The sequence below is a fragment of the Equus przewalskii genome, chromosome 21 (genome assembly GCF_037783145.1).
Source record: "Equus przewalskii isolate Varuska chromosome 21, EquPr2, whole genome shotgun sequence".
NCBI lineage: Eukaryota > Metazoa > Chordata > Mammalia > Perissodactyla > Equidae > Equus > Equus przewalskii.
In genome coordinates this window covers 36,108,942-36,129,298 of record NC_091851.1, presented here as the reverse complement: position 1 = coordinate 36,129,298, position 20,357 = coordinate 36,108,942, and the positions used below count along the sequence as shown (strand labels likewise).

Here is a 20,357-nt window from a genome sequence, read left to right as displayed (position 1 = left end):
CAGCCGAGTCCACATTCTTCTCAAGTGCGCATGGGACATTCTCAAGGATAGACCATATGTGGGGAAACAAGGCAAGCCTCAATAAATTTAAGAAAATTGAAATAATAAGAAGCATCTTCTCTGATCATAATGCTGTAAAGCTAGAAATTAATTACAAGAAAAATGCTGAGAAAGGGACAAAGATGTGGAGACTAAACAACATACTACTGAACAAGCAACAGATCATTGAAGAAATTAAAGGAGAAATGAAAAAATATCTGCAGACAAATGAAAACGATAACATACCATACCAACTCATATGGGATGCAGCAAAAGCCATATTAAGAGGGAAATTCATCACAATACAGGCTCACCTTAACAAACAAGAAAAATCCCAAATAAGCAATCTCAAATTACATCTAACTGAATTAGAAAAAGAAAACAAACAAAGGCCAAAGTCAGCAGAAGGAGAGAAATAATAAAAACCAGAAGAGAAATAAATACTATTGAAACAAAAAGGGGAGTAGAAAGGATCAGTGAAACAAAGAGCTGTTTCTTTGAGAAGATAAAATTGACAAACCCCCAGTCAGACTTACAAAGACAAAAAGAGAGGAAGCTGAGATAAACAAAATAAGAAACGAAAGAGGAGAAATAAACAGAATCCACAGAAATACAACAGAGTATAAGAGAATACTACAAAAAGCTATATGGCAACAAAATGGATAACCTAGAGGAAATGGATAAGTTCTTACACTCCCAAAGCCAAGTCAAGAAGAAACAAACAATCTGAATAGACCAATGACAAGAAAAGAGATTGAAAGAGTAATCAACAGAATCTCAAAGAATAAAACCCCAGGACCAAATGGTTTCCCTGGGGAATTTCACCAAACTTTCAGAGGATTTAACACCTATCCTTCTCAAGCTATTCCAAAAAATTAAGGAAGATGGAACACTTCCTAACACATTCTATGAAGCCAACATCACTCTGATACCAAAGCTTGGCAAGGACAGCACAAAAAAGTAAAATTACCAATATCCAATATTGCTGATAAACATAGATGCAAAAATCCTCAATAAAATGTTGGCAACCTGAAGTCAGCAATACACCAAAAGGATCATACATCATGATCAACTGAGATTCATACCGCAGACACAGGGTGGTTCAACATCGACAAATCAATCAACAGGACACACCACATCAACAAACTGAGGAATAAAAACTACATGATCACCTCAACAGATGCAGAGAAAACATCTGACAAGATCCAACAGCCATTTGTGATAAAAACGCTCAACAAAATGGGGATAGAAGGAAATTACCTCAACATAATAAAGGCAATATATGACAAACCCACAGCCAACAGCACATTCAATGGGCAAAAACTGAGCGCCATCCCCTGAGAACAGGGATGAGACAAGGATGCCCATTATCACCACTTTTATTCAACACAGTACTGGAGGTTTTGGCCAGAGCAATCAGGGAAGAGAAAGGAATAAAAGGAATCCAGATAGGGAGTGAAGAAGTGAAACTCTCACTGTCTGCAGATGACATGACCTTGTATATAGAAAACCCCAAAAACTCTATTGGAAAACTAAGAGAAATAATAAACAACTACAGTAAAGTTGCAGGGTATAGAATCAACTTACAAAAATCAGTTGCTTTTCTATACTCCAAAAACGAACTTAGAGAAAGAGAACTCAAGAATACAATTCTATTTGCAATCACAACCAAAAGAATAAAGTACCTAGGAATAAATTTAACCAAGGAGGGGAAGGACTGACACAACGAAAACTATAAGACATTACTGAAAGAAATTGATAATGCCATAAAGAGATGGAAAGAGATTCCCTGCTCACGGACTGGAAGAACAAACATAGTTAAAATGTCCATACTACCCAAAGCAATCTACAGATTCAATGCAATCCCAATCAGAATCCCAAGGGCATTCTTCACGGAAATAGAGCAAAGAATCCTAAAATTCATACAGGGCAACCAAAGACCCCAAATTGCGAAGGCAATTCTGAGAAAAAAGAAAAAAAGCTGGAAGTATCACAATCCCTGACTTCAAAATGTACCACCAAGCCATAGTGATCAAAATGTCATGGTACTGGTACAAAAACAGGCACGCAGATCAATGGAACAGAACTGAAAGCTGAGAAATAAACCCACACATCTACGGACAGTTAATCTTCAACAAAGCTGCCAAAAACATACAATGGAGAAAAGATAGTCTCTTCAATAAATGGTGTTGGGAAAACTGGACAGCCAGAGGCAATAGAATGAATGTAGACCACTATCTCACGCCATACACAAAAATAAAACTCAAAATGGATCAAAGACTCGATATCTCCTGAAACTATAAAACTACTGGAAGATAATATCGGTAGTACATTCTTTGACATCGAACTAAAAAGGATCTTTTCAAATACCACGTCTTCCCAGATGAGGGAAACAAAAGAAAAAATAAACAAGTGGGAGTTCATCAGACTAAAGAGATTCTGCAAGGCAAAAGAAACTAGAATCAAAACAAAGAGACAACTCACCAATTGGGAGAAAATATTTGCAAATCATACATCTGACAAGGGGTTAACCTCCTTAATATATAAGGAACTCACACAGCTGAACAATAAAAAAAAACCCAATCAAAAAATGGGAGAGGATATGAAGAGACATTTTTCCAAAGAAGATATACAGATGGCCAATAAATACATGAAAAGATGTTCAACATCATTAATCTTCAGGGAAATGCAAATCAAAACTACACTAAGATACCACCTTACGTCTGTTAAAATGGCTATAATCACTAAGACTAAAAATAACAAATGTTGGAGAGGGTATGGAGAAAAGGGAACCCTTATACACTGCTGGCAGGAATGCAAACTGGTGCAGCCACTATGGAAAACAGTACGGAGATTCCTCAAAAAACTAAAAGTAGATCTACCATACGACCCAGCTATCCCACTAATGGGTATCTACCCAAACAACCTGAAATCAACAATCCAAAGTAACACATGCACCCCTATGTTCATTGCAGCACTACTGACAACAGCCAAGACATGGAAACAACCCAATGCCCATCGACTGGTGATTGGATAAGGAAGATGAGGTATATGTATATACAATGGAATACTACTCGACCATAAAAAAAAGACAAATTCATCCCATTTGCAATGACATGGAAGAGCCTGGAAGGAATTATGCTAAGTGAAACAAGCCAGTCTGAGAAAGACAAACACCAGATGATTTCACTCATATGTGGAATATGAACAAGCACATGGACAAAGAAAACAGTTCAGTGGTTACCAGGGAAATGGGGTTGGGAGGTGGGCACAGGGGGTGAAGGTGAACACTTATGTGGTGACAGTCAAGAAATAACGTACAGGGGGCCAGCCCCGTGGCCAAGTGGTTAAGTTCACATGCTCCACTTTGGTGGCCCAGGGTTTCGCCAGTTTGGATCTTGGGGACAAACATGGCACCGCTCTTCAAGCCATGCTGAGGCAGCATCACGCATACCACAACCAGAAGGACCCACAACTAAAAATATATACAACTATGTACCAGGGGGCTTTGGGGAGAAAAAGGAAAAATAAAATATTTAAGAAAAAAAAAAAAAAAGGAAAGAAAGAAACAATGCACAACTGAAATCTCACATTGATGTAAAAACTATTATGAACTCATTAAAAATCAAAAAATTAAAAATTAAATAAAAATTAAAAATCAATTAATTAATTAATACAAAATGGGGTGACGGCCCCATGGCCAAATGGTTGAGTTCACGCACTCTGATTCGGCAGCCCAGGGTTTCACCAGTTGGGATCCTGGACGCAGACATGGCACCACTCATCAAGCCATGCTGATGTGGCATCCCACATAGCACAACCAGGAGGACCTGCAACTAGAATATACAACTATGTACCAGGGAGCTTTGGGGAGAAGACGAAGCAAAAGAAAAGAAAAAGAAGACTGGCAACAGATGTTAGCTCAGGTGTCAATCTTAACAAGAAAAATTTAATTAATATGAAAAGAAGACATTTTCAGATAAATGAAAGTTGACACAATTAGTCACAAGCACTTAAGGAAACAAAAAGATATCTATCCTTCAGGCTAAGGAGAAAGGCCATCAGATGAAAACTATCTACAAAGACAAATGAAAAGCATGAGAAATGTCTTATTGCCAAACAGGTGACTCTGCTTCCCTATGATGTTTGCCTTGAGGTCTAAGACTGTCATGGAAAAGACAATATAAAGTATCTTTAAATCATGATATTTTATAAAATGGACTCTGGGTGAGGGACCATTGAGCTAAGGTAACTTACACAATTTTACAACTGTACTAGAAGACTAAGTCAAAATTTCTAGGTCTCTTTTATATACCTAAAGCAGACAACTTCTTTAAAGCAAACTCATACAATAAGAAAGCCACAATTTTAAAAAATGGACAAGACACTTTATTATAAAAGAAGAGATAGATGTGGTAATGAACACAAGAAACTTTTTCTTAATATCAGACATCATGGAAATGCAAATAAACGACAACGTGATACCACTTCTCTCTCACGAGACTGGCTGAAGTTAAAAAGACTGACAGCATCAAATAGGAAAGCTACGGAACTTGAACTCTCATATGCTGCAGGTGAAATATAAAATGGTACAGCCACTTTAGAAAACAGTTTCACAGTTTCTGACTATTTATCCAAGAGGGAAAAAAATCCACACAAAGACTTGTACTTGAATGGCACAACAGCTTTATTTATGAAGGCCAAAAATGAGAAACACAAGTTGTGGTACATCCACACAATGGAATACTACTCAACAATAAAAAGAGAAAGAAACTGATACAAGCAATAACGTTGTTGCACCTAAAAAAAACATTATGCAGAGTGAAAGAACTTTTACAGTGTGACTGTGGGGAAACAGGCTCTCTCATATATTGCTGGTGGGAATCCAAAATAGTATAATTCCTATGGAGTGTAATTTGACAATGTCTAAAACAAAAACTACATACACATTTACCATTCAACCCAGCAGTCTCACCTCCAGGAATTTATCCCAAAGGTACACGCCCAACAATGTGAAAATGTATATTCAAAAGCTTATTCACTGCAGCATTACTGTAATTGCAAAATAATATCCATACATAGGAAACTGCTTGAATAAAACTATGGTATAAGCACATAATGAAAGCTATACATCTGTGTAAAAAACAAATGAGACAAGGGTCAGGGGAAGGGGAAATGAGGAGTTGTTCAATGGGTACAGAGTTCCAGTCTAGGAAGAGGAAAACATTCTGGAGATGGGTGGTGGAACAAAGTGAATGTACTTAATGCCACTGAACTGTGCGCTAAAAAATGATGACAATCATAAAGTTTGTTATGTAAACTTCACCACAATTTTAAAAAATGAATGGGAAAGACCCCTTTGGCATGATATGGCATTATTTCCAGGAGATATTAGTAAATGAAAAGAGCAAAGTGAAAAACAGTATACACAGTTTGTTACCTTTTGTATAAACAAAAAGACAAAATAAAACTTACATATATCTGCTTGTCATTACAAAAAGAAACACAAGGAGAATGAACCAGAAAACACTGGAGATGGTTACCTATGAGAAATGTGGGAAACGGGATGGAAGTGATACAGACGGAAATGCTATCTTTTGCATAATTTTAACTCTTGAAAAAATATTCATACTCTACATATTTAAAAATAAAACGAGGGACCGGCACCATGGCTGAGCGGTTAAGTTCTCACGCTCCGCTTCAGCGGCCCAGGGTTTCGCCAGTTCGGATCCTGGGCCCAGACATGGCACTGCTCATCATGCCATGCTGAGGTGGCATCCCACATGCCACAACTAGAAGGACCCACAACTAAAAATATACAACTATGTACCAGGGGGCCTTGGGGAGAAAAAAAAATAATAAAATCTTTAACAACAACAACAACAAAAAAAACGAATCAGAATGGCAAGGGGCATAAAAAAAAACTTTGCAACTCACGAAAACAAATGAATCTAATTTCATTTCAAATAAATACCATAACTACATTATGCAGAAAGTAAGGGTAGGAAGTAAAAGTGGGGAGGGGAAGGATTTCTGAAAAGAAGGAAGAGGGCAGGCTAATTCTAGTAATTTAAGAACAGAGTATTTATTTACTTATTTACTCTCAGGCTTGGGCAGAATGGGTGGGGGGAAGCGGAGAACTACACACAAATTCTCCACTCACTGAGCCAGCCCTGATGGCCTAGTGGTCACAGTTCGGCACTCTCACTGCTTCGGAGCCAGGGTTCGTTTCTCGGTAGCAGAACGACAGCACCTGTCTGTGAGTTGCCATGCTGTGACAGCAGCTCACATAGAACAACTAGAAAGACTTACCACTAGGATATACAACCACACACTGGGGCTTTGGGGAGGAAAAAAAATTCTCCACTCACTTTAAGTAAGTTTGTATATTATAGTGAAATGCACACAGCAATTCTGAAATTATTTAAATGTATTATAGGATAGAGCAAATGAGTAATGTAGCGACAACAGTGGAAGCCAGGGTTCTCATGGAATAAAAAGGCACATAAAAATACGAAATGAGGGACGCAAACACAGAACCCTGTAGATATGGAATGAAGCTGGACATACTCATATAAACTCATGATTTCTAAACTATGCATATGTGCGTTGCTATGAACAAGTGCATATGTACAAGTATGGTTATGCGTGCATGTGTATGTGTATAAACACGCATTTATTTCCTAGCTCTGTCCACTGAGAGGGCCAAGAAGAGAAGAGAACCTGGGAGCAATGAGGACACCTACCCACCAGAGATGTTGGTCTCTAACACTATTATTCCCCACAAGGACATGGGAGCCTGATTAAAAAAGCTCCACTGTCCAAACTTAGGAGAATTTGAGCACCAGAATAATTAAGTAGAGTAATGAATTGTAAACAATTCAAAAAATAGGAAATCATGACTCCATACAGATAGAGCTCTTGATTACAAAATAATGCCAAGAGCTGACTGGTAAGTGTGAAGGGAATGCTAGAATAAGAAAAAGACCATTTTGGAAGCATCACAGTAAAAAACAGAAAGGAATCACGAATGAATGCTAAATGTAGGGCAGATTGTGATGAGAATCATGGTGTTTGCATTGTCTCCCCAGAGACTGCTTACTGCTTGCAAAGAAAAAGGAAAAACCATACAGTGTAGAAATTTGGCAACACCTTGGCTAAGTGATCAAAATTAACATCACAATGAGGAACAGAAGACATCCTGTGCCTGCAGAAGCTGTGCCTCTTTCTCAGGGTATCACATCACCTAGGCAGTATTCCAGCCAAGAATGCATAACCTCAATCTAACTGCAAGGAAACTTGAAATAAATATAAAATGAAGAAAAGTCTGTCAAAGGGGGGAAGGGCTGCATTCTTCAAAAACGTCAATGTCATAAAAGACAAAAAAAAAGCTATGGAAATATTCCAGGAAAAAGGAGGCTAAAGAGAAATAATAACTAAATGCCGTACCTCACCCTGGACTGGATTGTGTGCGGGAAGTGGCGGAAATGCTATAAGAGATTTTATTAGGTCAACCGACAAAATTGGATGATGGAAAATAGATTTGTATCAACGTCCATTTATGAAGTTGATAACTGTGCAATGAGAATGACCCTATTCTTAGGAAATACAGCAGAAGTATTAGGGGAAAGAAGCATGCTATACGTAACTTACCCTTGAATAGTTCGGGCAGGTGGGGAGAGAGTGTGTGCTCGCGCATGTGAGCGTGTAGAGAGAGAGCACACATGAACGTAAATAAAACAAGGAGGCAAATCTGACTAAAGGATGTCTAGATGTTCTCTATACTCTATTTCTGTCACTTTTGTAAATTAGAAGTTATTTCCAAATAAAAGGGGGTGTGTGTGTGTGAGGAAGACTGACCCTAAGCTAACATTTGTTGCTGATTTTCCTCTTTTTGCTTGAGGAAGACTGGCACTGAGCTAACATCTGTGGCAATCTTCCTCTATTTTTTGTATGTCGTACACCACCACAACATGGCTTGATGAGCAGTGTGTAGGTGCACACCCAGGATCCAAACGCGCGAACTCCAGGCCGCCAAAGCAGACACACGAACTTAACCACTATACCACTGGGCCAGCCCCTAAAAGGTTTTCTTTAAAAAGTAAACACCATGGAGATGGTTCTCTACTATGTTCAGAATATAGTGGGTATATACTGTAATTAATTGAAGGACTTTATAGGGAAATAGAAGAGTTGAGGCCAGAGGCTTAGATAGTTTCCCAGATAACGCACTGTTCCAAATGCCAGAGAAGGGAGTTGGTACTTTTTTTCTGTAAGCCAGGGAACAGTAGCACAAAGCTTAGAGCAGAACAGAGGCTTGATTAAAGGGATATATTTAAGAAAACTTTCTAACAAAAATTTCAAGTGGGTGGAAATAGTAGATAAGAAGTTGTAAAGGGACATTTGGCCAAATACAAGCATGAAATTATGAAGTCTTGGCCTAGGAAGCTAAGGTTAGTAACAGAAAGTGGAACAAATACGGGAGATCCGAAAATAGAAAACCAGATAAGGTCTGTTCACTAAATGTATGGGGAGGTAGGGGGTGAGATTCAAAGACAACTCAGATTCAAACCTAGCTAACCAAGAGAATGATGGTACTAACAAGAAATTAACTAGCTAAGCAAAGCATAATTGCTTTCTTGGCTATCAGACAACTTCTTCTGTTCTCATTTTTCCTATTCTGATGCAACAATAAACGTTAGGAGAGGAGTTAGATGAAATGTTATATGCCAGCACAAGCAACCCGGGAAACCAGTCTTTACAAGGTGAAATATTAAAAGTAGGTGGAGCTGATTCAGATTTTGACTAAATGCCATTAAAACATCCACACATAAGGAAAAAGTGGGCAGGAGGGTAGTATCTCACACTAAACTGTAACACACAGTTCCCCTCTTCCCTAAAGTTATGTTTGTGTGTGTGTGTGTGTGTGTGTGTGTGTGTGTGTGTGTGTACACACACACACACATATATGAATATATACATATTCACTCATTCCAAGCCTATTCATTCATCCAACTAACATTATCATTAAAGAGAAAAACATGAACTATAAAACAAGGTTAAGATTAAATCATTAAATCCAAAGAAGAGGGCAGTATCTTCATAGGGTGAAGTCAGAAAATTAAAAAGGCTCAAGTCAAAGTAAAACTCAATTACCTGGCTAACCAGTCAAATGATGTTCAAGTAGGAGTTTATTTTTATTGGTCTCTGACTCCACTGTTCAGCAAGTATTTTGATCCTGAGGACAAAAAAAAAAAAAAAAAGCATTGAATTTTATTGCCCTTTCTCAATATGTGTTATTATTAGTCACACACATATTAACTTTTTCCATGTTTCCCTTCCCCCGACATATGAAAAAACCAAAAGAAGCTATCAAGTAAGAGGCCTCTTCCTAGGAATCTGAGCTGATGCCTTATTTTGCCATATATTACTACTTCTGCTTAAAAAGTCAGGCATGGCATACACAATATATTCTGTTACAGTTTGTAAACATGGATAATGCAAGGTGGGGTGGAAGAGACCAGCTCCAAGTCCTGAAAAGTGATCAAACCAGATGAGTCATCTGAATTTGGGATATCCCCACCTGTCCAAAAGGAATGTTCAACAAGTAACAATTAAAAACAATATTAGTATCCCTGGCAGAAGCTAATGCTTAAATATCTGAGTCCAAAAAGAATAAATGCGCACTGGATGGATGGATAAAGGAAGGAAAAAGAAAGGTCTTGGATGTTTTCTTTGCCTCTAGGAAAGGCTGCATTTGGGTCACCAATAAGAAATATTTTAAATGGAAGACAGGGAAATGAGGGGGAGTTCTTCAAAATAATCTGCAATAAAATACACGAACATATAAACAGCAGACTTTTGCACTTGAGGAAATGTGGAGCAGGCTATGGTGCAACAAAAAAGTCAGCCAATAAAAACATTCACCCTCACTTTAGGAATTTCCCAATGTAACAAAGCAACAGTCTGGCTATCACCAATTCTCGCAGTCTCTACATCAAGACAACAACCATAACTGTGCCCTCAAGTTAACAGCATTCACGCTGGAATTGGCAGCTTTGTTGGGAAGGGGTAGAAGAAGAACTGATATATTCACAAATTCCAAGTAATGAACATATTAAAGCCATGGCCAAGATGGAGCAGACAGAGGACAACCAACCACAATCTAGCCTCATGATGTGAAGCGTCTGCTGCACTTTTAAAACGCAAATTAAAGGTGGGAAAATTGGGGGTAGGTGGGAATGTACACATGTGGTTCACAAAGGGAAAAGAGGAAAATCCAGATAGTGTATCAGTGCCATGCAATTAAAGTTATAAAAAGAGCTGATATATCTACTGACATGTCTATTAAGAATCACAGTATCGTCTCCAACTTATAACTGAGATATATGCCAAAGAAAGCTGGTTCTCGGAATACATCTTCCAATGCATGACAGCATAACTGTTGATAGCATAATGGTTAAAGGGCAGAAGCAATGGAGTCTGCCAGACGTAGACTCAACTCTCAGCTCTTTTCACTTACTAGCTAGGTATCCCTGGGTCAACTTAAGACCTCTTCAAGCCTTAGCTTTCTTTCTTTTCCTTTTTTTTTTGTGAGGAAGACTGGCCCTGAGCTAACATATGTTGCCAATCTCCCTCTTTTTCCCCCCTCCCCAAAGCCCCAGTACATAGTTGTATATCCTAGTTGTAAGTCCTTCTAATTCTTCTCTGTGGGATGCCACCACAGCATGGCTTGATGAGTGGTGTCTAGGTCTGCGCCCAGGATCTGAACCAGCAGACCCCAGGGCACTGAAGCAGAACACATGAACTTAACCATTCGGCCACAGGGCTGGCCCCAGATTTCTCATCTTAAAATAGGATCACCCCTCATAAGGCTCTTGTGAAGACTAAGTGAAATCCTTAAATTACTTATTAGTACCTAGTACATAAATGCTCAATTAAAAACTATTATTAGCCAAAGAAAAGACTACTTGGCACATAATATAACTTAAGAATTTCCAAGCACATTGAAATAAAAAATAGGAGAAAACACAAGCATTAGTTTTAGTTTTGAAATGAATTCAATGTTTTATAACTTGAATTTTTATGATAACCAATTTATTTACAAGAAGGTAAAGGGGGAAAACGTAGCTGAACTTCTATAGAAAATCCAAGGTTTTCTGGGCCTGGTTTTAAATCAAGTTTCACTTCAAAAAATGGTCTTCTTGTTGCTCCTTTTTATGGGGGAGGAAGGGAGAGTCATAGAGTGGGGTTAGCACCTACAGAACAAGAGGAGTGGGCAGGAAAAGGAATCTGAGTCAGAATGTACCTAGTACTGTTAACAACTGACCCAGGAAACAAGTACTGCTGCCTAGTGGGGAAGGCCAGCAAGAGAGCCTATATTAACACTCAAGTAATACTGTACTGCTGGTGAGAACTACCCAAAAGAGTGCTGACCCAGCCAATCTGTACCCCATCACCCCCAGGATCCAAAGAAAACCATGTAGAAAATCCTCCGCTCCCAGGAAGTGTGCAGTTGGACTAGAGAGGTCCCCAAATAGTCAGAGATGAATGACTGGCTTGCCTACCAGGAACCTGAAAGGGGTAGATGGTCTAGAACGTACTACACAGGGTCCTGTAAAGTATAGAGCTGGCAGGAAAACTGCAGTTAACTTGTCTAGAACCAAGATTCTGCAAAGGCAACAACAGTCCTAGTAGATCTCTTGGGACAACATTTTTTTACCTCTATCAAAAATAAGCTTAAGGGGCCGGCCCCGTGGCCGAGTGGTTAAGTTCTCACACTCTGCTTCGGCAGCCCAGGGTTTCACCGGTTCAGATCCTGGACATGCACATGGCACTGCTCATTAGGCCATGCTGAGGCAGCATCCCACATACCACAACTAGAAGGACCCAGAACTAAAATACACAACTACGTACCTGGGGGATTTGGGGAGAAATAGCAGAAAAAGACAAAGAAGATTGGCAACAGTTATTAGCTCAGGTGCCAATCTTTAAAATAAAAAATAAGCTTACTCTTACCGTTTTTCATAATTTGGAGTTTACTCAATTACACATACAAAAATCAAATCACACTGACATAAAAACTGAATGGCACATCCCAAAAATACTATATATCGGGGGGGGGGGGGGGAAGACGACTAATTTTTCTACTGGAATTAACAAAAAAGTGATTGATGAGATCCCCATTATCAAAACCTGCAACACTAGAAAGCTAATGAGGAGGAAAACATCAAACTGAGCTTTGTTAATAGCTAGTCTGAGAAGATGTGCCTTGAGGCCAGAACAAAGAATGAAACTGGGGGAGGGGAGTTGACACAGAGGAAAATCCAAACTATATAATGCTCATACTTGGAGACACCAACTGGACAAAAAGAGGCCACTGAATATTATGAACATGTCTTCCTCTTGCTGTTGAACATGGAAAGGGGCAAGGACCCCGCTGCTAATCATATTAAACACACTGTCGTCCCCACGCTGCACAGGCAGTGCTCCCAGGGACTCCCTCCTCACTTCCCTGAAACAGAGATCCCGAACCGCCATCTCTGGGAAAGCCAGCTGTTACCTGTTCATCTTCAAAGCACCACAGAATAAGTTTGTGCACCAGTTGAATTTCAGGTTACTTAATGGTTACATAACATTGGTGCAAAGTAAATTGAACATTCTTTTGCAGTTGAAATTATTCATCAAGTGATAAATATATCCTTTGTCAAAACTGTAACAACAGATTTTACTTTCAACAGTCAACTGCAATCAATCTGTAGCTATACTGAAAGGGAAAAAAATGGATGTCAGTTAAAAATCATGAAAATTTAAAATTACATAGAAAGGTGACACTTTTTTTGAGGCTGTATAAACTTAACTCAGTGAAAAGAATTACTTACTCTATTATTACATGTTCAAGTAAATAAGTAAAAATGTATTTGGTACCCAAGGGAACATCAGTAATACACTGATGACATACATTTTTTTTTTTTTTTAAGATTGGCACCTGAGCTAACAACCGTTGCCAATCTTTTTCTTCTTTCTGCTTTTTCTCCCCAAATCCCCCCAGTACATAGCTGTAAACTCTAGTTATGGGTCCCTCTAGTTGTGGCAGGTGGGATGCCGCCTCAACGTGGACTGACAAGCGGTGCCATGTCCACACCCAGGATCCAAACCTGCGAAACCCTGGGCCGCCGAAGACGAGCGCGAGAACTTAACCACTCGACGACGGGGCAGGCCCCGATTACAAACTTTTTTAAATACCATAATCTTTTTGACAAGACAGGAAGGAATTATTTCAAATTACACCATATGCATGTCTAGCAAACTAAGAACAGAGTTAAAAGAAACTGACATGGATTACCACTTATCCTATAATATATACTAGAAAGGACCAAACTGATTTATAATAATTTATTCTACACAGTCATTTAACAAATTATAATAAATATTTAGCTCTATATGGAGTCAACATAAAAATTTAAAATGATGCCATGAAAACAGAAGTCTTGGTTCCAGAAAACCTAGGTTTTGCAAGTCCAGCTTCTTAAAGTGACCTTGTGTGACATTTAATTCAATTAAATATTTGCTGTGTACCTAATTAGATGCCAGGCGCTACACTGGCACTCAAAAGTATAAGCCAAATATGGTTCCTGCCATTAATTAGGAAAGGAGAAGCAGGTATAAACAGGCAGTGGAGTTCCCGAAATGCAAACTCGGTTCACTCCATAAGCATTTGCCGAGCATTAACGCGCTGTGCTGCGGCCGCCTAGGGATACGACAAATGCTCTGAAGCTGCAGTCAGAGTCCAACGACAGTGTTACAGGGGAGAAGAGAGAACTGCTCTGCCTGTTTCACAGGACTGCTGTGCTAAGTGTAAAGCACTGTTTCAACGAGAATGCTAGACAAATCCAAAATTACTTACCTAAGCCAAAAAAGAGAGAGAATTAATGAAATTCAAATGTACAGATAATTTCTGCAATTATTTTCCATAGTTATCATAACCAAAATGCCATTTGAGTTTCTTTATGATAAAAGAGAACAGCAAAGAAGAAAAAAATTTTCATAAATTGTTAGTCATTTGCGTAAAAATTACATGAGACATAGGAAACATTAATGGGGTGTATAAAGGTTGTTGAAAATGAAAGCTATTTTTAACTCAACATATTCAGGAAATTATGCCATACATTTTGCTTACACAAGGAAACTATCCACTGATGAACAATGGCAGTAAATATAACCATTCTGCATTTTTTAAATTACCTTGAGATTAAGGAGAAAACTAAAAAATCCGGTTGGCAGACCAGTTTATTAACAGGCCCCATATCTTTGGCTGAGTTGTAGTTAGTAATGACATGGTTACTAAAACAGGCATGCAAGCGAAACGCTTGCTGGTGCTTGTTCTGCCTCCCTCTCCCCCCTCTCTTGGAAAAACTGCATGCAGTGCTGCACGATCACACAAAATAAATACAGGAAAGGGGTTGGGAGGGTTGGGTGGGGAGGTGAGCGAAGCTCTGGGCTCCACCAGTGGAAGGCGTTCCACAAGAATTGCTACAGGGTCAAAAGTTTACAGTGGTTTCAATTTCACCTTTTAGCAGCCAATCAGGAAACAGAGACTGCACACTGACCCCTCAGGCTGCAAATGAACATTAACTCATTGGCTACCAGGATTGCACATATTCCTTTTCTTGTAAGGCTTTCCTTTTCTTCTTCTTCTTTGCGGGGGGGAAGGGGGGTTGGGGAGGGAAGGAAAGAACATTTTAAGCTCAAGTTGACCATTTTATTTAAGACCATGTATTTTAAACGGGTATTTGAGGGGAGAGATGACCAAGTAATTATCTTTCTCCTTGAAATCAGTTTCTTTATCCTGTAGTATCTAACAAACCAATCATTAATGCTAGTATCAAGACATCTAGGCAGGTTAAAGAGAGATTTATCTCCATGAGGCTGCAATTCTAAGAACAATTTACAATATGATGAAAGATAATGCTGTGGTGTGTTTCCAGTAAATGCTTTAAAAATAACTCAGATAATGAAGGCATTTAATTATTTATCTACACCAATTTTTTATTTGCATAGATTCCCCACCTCCTCTCCAAATCATTAACATAAGCATGCAACATATCCATCCCTTTCATACTGTACATCTACCGAAATGCAGGTACAGCTCCTAAGGTTCCAGCTGTCTTTTCCTGTATTTCTCCTCTCCAAACACTTCAGTACCCAGCAGTAATCCTCTATAAAATAAACTCAAGAGCGAACTCTTTGGCAATGAACACAACCACTCTCTAACTCATTTTTTATGTAAATTTCCTCCAAATGCAGAAAACACAATAAACTAATCCATTAAACACTCTTTTCAACATTCTATATTTAACATTAAGCAAGGTTAAAATGAAGATATGTACAATACACACCTTAACTATCCTACATTTAAGAAACTAAATTTCTTTGAAGCATTACATGATACAAGTAAAACAGCTACATTAACTGCTCTATCAAAATGATCAGTTAAACCCTAAATAAGCAGATGTGTGAATCTGTAGTTAGCAATACATCTCATTAATACAAGAGGTGGACGAATTTTAGCAGTCTTATTGACTTAAACGTAAGGTTTTTTGAAGCCCTTATAGGCACTACCACTGCCTAAGAAAATGACTGCATGTAGGATATTGGTTCTCTTATCCAAATCAGCATAAGCCAACACTACAGCTATTTCTGAACACCCAAAGGTAACCAATATACAAACGTCCTTAACTTAACACATCTAAAGGGCCTCAAAATAAATTCACAGTGTATAAAGTTTCCAGAGCAATTTAAGGTCAGTTGTTAAGATGGTAAATAAACTTAATGTTGAAATACAGGTTTTTTAAATTCAGCGTTAAAACAATTTTTTAGTAACAACTCCCAAACCTTCATGATTTAAGTTTATGCATTATTTGTCAATAAGAAGTCTATACTTTTAAAATCTAGTGTTTTTTTTTTTTAACATGGCTTGCAGGAGCTTTTTTAAATAGTAAAGTAGGAGTCTTCTGTATATCTTCTTTACAAGATGGCCTCATTTTGAAAGAAAATGGATGCGATAAAATTTTACATCAAGTCAGCATGTTAGCAAGAAGCTTTTTTGTGTGTTCTGAATTTGATTAATACAAGCCAAGGTCACTTCCTGAAAGATGCCTACCATTGCAGCTGCAGGCAAACTAGGCCCTAGCGTAAGGCTGGGGGAAGGGAATGGGTGATGGCATTTATTAACACAGATAGGCTTCCATCTCCACCAGCAGCTACAGAAAGACAGCGGGGGCGGGGGGGGGGGGGGGGGGGGAAGGGACGGACGGACGGACGGACGGACATAGGGACAGACAAAGACATGGCACAGGACGACAGGAACATCTCAAGATTTCTAGCATAAAAAGATTGAACTATTTCCACTCAATATTTAAAAAAGGAAATTTAATTCAGTATATATAATACTCACGTCAAAATTACATCAAAGATACCCTCAGTGCTAAAATACGTTAAAACATTTCACTTAATACTATACAAATCATCTAATACCAGACATTCAAGTAAATTTAGCATTCAACACAATACAACGTGCACTTGCTATGCAAAACGCCTACAAAGGAAGATACAGGCCCCTTAGGAAAACAGAACCAGAGATTCAAACTTCTCTTGTCTAAAACCAAGAGTGGCCTAAACGTTCAGAAAGTAGAAATCCAAAACACAAAAGCCTATATTGCAAAATATTCACAAACATTTTGTACTGAAATTCAATTTAGTTTCCTCTTACCAATATTAATGCAAATATTATCTCTCTCTGCTCAAAAAACAAACATCAAAATAAACATTATCAACCACTAGAACAAACCCTCTCCCTGAATAATAACAGGCAGATTTAACTGAGCAGTTACTACGCACAGCCAGGAAACCACACTAAGTACTTTGCCTGTCCTCTCTGAGGTTCTATACACATTTCAACTAACTGGATAAAATATTAGGTAGAGTCAGGAAATCTATACACTCCTTGTACTTTTCTATAGATAGCCTTGGATAAATTAGATGGATTTTGTGTGCCTCATTTTTCCTACCTACTAAATGGGAGTTATGGTTGAACCACAATATTCCAGGGATATATAATCAGCAAATCACCTCTGTGTTTTTAACATTTGTATAATAAATACAATACCTGGCCTTTCTCTTTTTTAATCATCAGCATGTTCAAAGCCATTTTATTTCTATTTTTACATAAATTGAAAATATAATTCCCTCCCTTATGCTCCCCAACCCTTTATTCTGATTGAAGTTTGGTTCAGTAACTTCAGCAACAAAAAAATGAGCAGATAGTAGATGCTCAAGTTCAAACAAACCGATACTGTTTGACATTTTTTTTCCCCAAGCCTTTGACCTTTCAATGACTGGCCGAAAAGGGCTATTATTTAATGGCACAGAGTTTTCTGTTTATGTAAAGGGCTTTTTAAAATCATTTTTGGAAAAGGAAAGCAATCAAGTAAAAAATACTGTGAGAAGTCCCTGAATTCAGAGAATCTAGTGGCTAGGCGTGGCAAAGGCAGGCATTCAGAAGAATTCAACAAGACTTAATCACATGCCTTTGAGACGGGAGAACCTCTAAAAACAGACAGAAGGCAAAATTAAATTATTCATACTCCTTCTCCCCAGAACACCTTGTGAGGCACAAAAGGGGGATAAATTCTTTCCCAATTCTCCTAGCCTCTATATTCTTTCTATCACATGAATTGCTCCAAAAATAATTCAGAACAAAGCACAGAGCTAAGCAGTAGCCAGCTTCTTGCCATAGACCAGCATGCGAGGTGCCATCGTTCCCTCACATCTCCAGCTAAATCCTTCTCCCTGGTTTCCTCCAAGTACCCCACGCGTTCCTCACTTGGCAAACAACACAGACTAAACTGGGGCCGCAGCAGCTGGCTGCCTGGTCTTCTTCCTGTACCAGTGCAGCTTCTGTGCCAAAAATAGAACCTGAAAGGAAATATTGACTATAAAATAACAGCAAACAAAATACTGGCCTGCATGTCTTCTTGCTCTGTCGGAGTGGTTCATAGACAAAAGTCTGAGAATCACTCTTTAAGATTCACAGAATACGTGTTTAAAAAAAGACTCAAATACTTTCTATGGCATCAAACTGGACTGGCTAGCTCATAACTGAAAAATTTTGTTTAAAAAAATACAAAGTACTATACCATATAAAATGGTATTATTAATCAGTAATAGCATAACTATGCTATATGCTTACTCTTTTAAAAGCACATTAGACTATACACCTCAACCACACCTCTCAAGAGAAAACGCTATGAACTGTCACCAGCACATAGTAACACCAAGTGTAAATCATCCATTCATTTCACAAATGTGTGCTGAAATTATACCATATTCTACCCTACTGCTAGTCCAGATTCCGTGGATACAAAGGTAAACAAGACACAAGGCCCTCAAAGAAGTCCTTAAATTCAGAGAGCCTAGTTCCTAGGTGTGGCAAAGGAAGGTGCTGAGATTTCAAAAGACCTAAACACATACCTGTGAGACGGGACAAACACTAAAGATGGACAAAGGATAAAACCACAGAGCTTACATTTTATTGGATATTAACAAACAACAAATAAACAAGATATTTCCAGAAAGTGTTAAATGCCATAAAGGAAATAAATAGTGATATGATATGCAAAGGAGGGAATGGAGGAAGAGGGAAGTAATACCAGGTCAGGGAAAGGCTCTCTGGATACAACATTTAAGCTGAGAGCTGAAAGGAATCAACCATGCCAAGAGGGTTCCAGGCAGATAGCATTGTACATGACAGCACTAATAAATAATGAAATTAATTATTATGAATCAATTATCTAGTTCATTAACATTAAGTCCAACAGTCTCAACCTTCTTCCCACTTCTGGTTTGGAATCCACGTTATAGACCAATGGGAACTTGAAAATTACATGCTAGATAATCTGTCTAAAAAGTAATGTGCTTCATTTAAAACAAGTTTAATAAAGTCTATAAAAGAACCATACTTAAAGCCAGTACACAACATCGCTTTCCAGGAAGTAATGGATTGTAGGCAAGGGAGTATTACTACTAAAAACAATGCTTTTCAATGGATTTGGAGGGAAGAGACACTGAAATTCCAGTTCTGTCAGTTAGTTAAGTATGTCACCAACATCACCAGTTTCTCCCTCTATAAAATAGGGAGAACATCTCTTGCCCTGTTTATCTCCAATGGCAGCTATGAAGACTGAATGACTGAGATCCTCACTGCCACCAACACTGTCAGGAAAAGCTCTATCTCTGGCTGCAAAAAAGATACAGCCCATCCACTCATTAAGGGACTCCCAGGAGCCGGCCCGTGGCCGAGTGGTTAAGTTCGCGCGCTCTGCTTCAGCAGCCCAGGGTTTTGCTGGTTTGAATCCTGGGCACGGACATGGCACCGCTCATCAAGCCATGCTGAGGCGGCATCCCACACGCCACAACTAGAAGAACCCCATAACTAAAAATATACAACTATGTACCGGGGGGCTTTGGGAGAAAACGGAAAAATAAAACCTTTTTTTTTTTTTTTTAAAGAGACTCCCAGGGGTCGGCCCATGGCCAAGTGGTTAAGTTCACGTGCTCTGCTTCGGCAGCCCAGGGTTTCGCCAGTTCGGATCCTGGGCACAGACATGGCACCGCTCATCAAGCCATGCTGAGGCAGCGTCCCACATAGCACAACCAGAAGGACCCAGAACTAGAATATACAACTATGTACTGGGGGGGGCTTTGGGGAGAAGAAGAATTAATTAAAATACAATAAAAAAGAGGAGACTGGCAACAGATGTTAGCTCAGGTGTCAATCTTCAAAAGAACAGGAAGAGAGAAAGAGAGAGATTCCCAAAGTCTGACACTCAAGTTTATTTGTTCTGATTTAAACCCAACTGATTAGAATTGTGTGTATCTGGCTTCCCTACCTCACAGTAAATTAGAAGAGAAAGACTATCAGAAGCAATAAAGAACTGACAGCAATAAGAAAGGACAGCTGACTGGCAACCAACAATGAAGGAAAATAGGAAAAAAAATAAAAAGCAAACACAAAAACTCTTAAAATTAAAGTAGTCTAGACTGTAGAGTCATTCAGCCAGAGGGAAATAATCCTCTTTAATTTAGGAGGTACAAGAGGTATCACTCACAGCAAAAAAAACAAAAAAGTAATGTTCTGAATCATTAAGAAAAGATTAAATACACTTACCACACTGCTTGAAAGAGGAAGTTCAAATATGCTTAAAGATTTCCATTTCCGAGGGTTGAGGGTTTTTTTTGGTTTTTTTTGTTGTTGTTGT

At 38.7% G+C, this 20,357-nt stretch overlaps 1 protein-coding gene across 15 annotated transcripts in view; it reads right to left on the bottom strand.

Moving 5' to 3' along the window:
* The window catches only part of NCOA3 (nuclear receptor coactivator 3), a 121,607-nt gene that overhangs the window by 54,021 nt on the left and 47,229 nt on the right, over positions 1-20,357 (bottom strand). For 9 of the 15 annotated variants that reach the window (XM_070588456.1, XM_070588451.1, XM_070588464.1 and 6 more), the window contains exon 2: positions 9,196-9,277. The exons of 3 other annotated variants lie outside the window; for them this stretch is intronic. The gene's annotated coding sequence lies outside the window, so the exon portion shown is untranslated. Of the gene's footprint in view, positions 1-9,195; positions 9,278-12,601; positions 13,244-20,357 lie in introns of those variants that run through there. 3 more of the 15 variants (XM_070588452.1, XM_070588458.1, XM_070588462.1) reach the window with 2 other exon arrangements.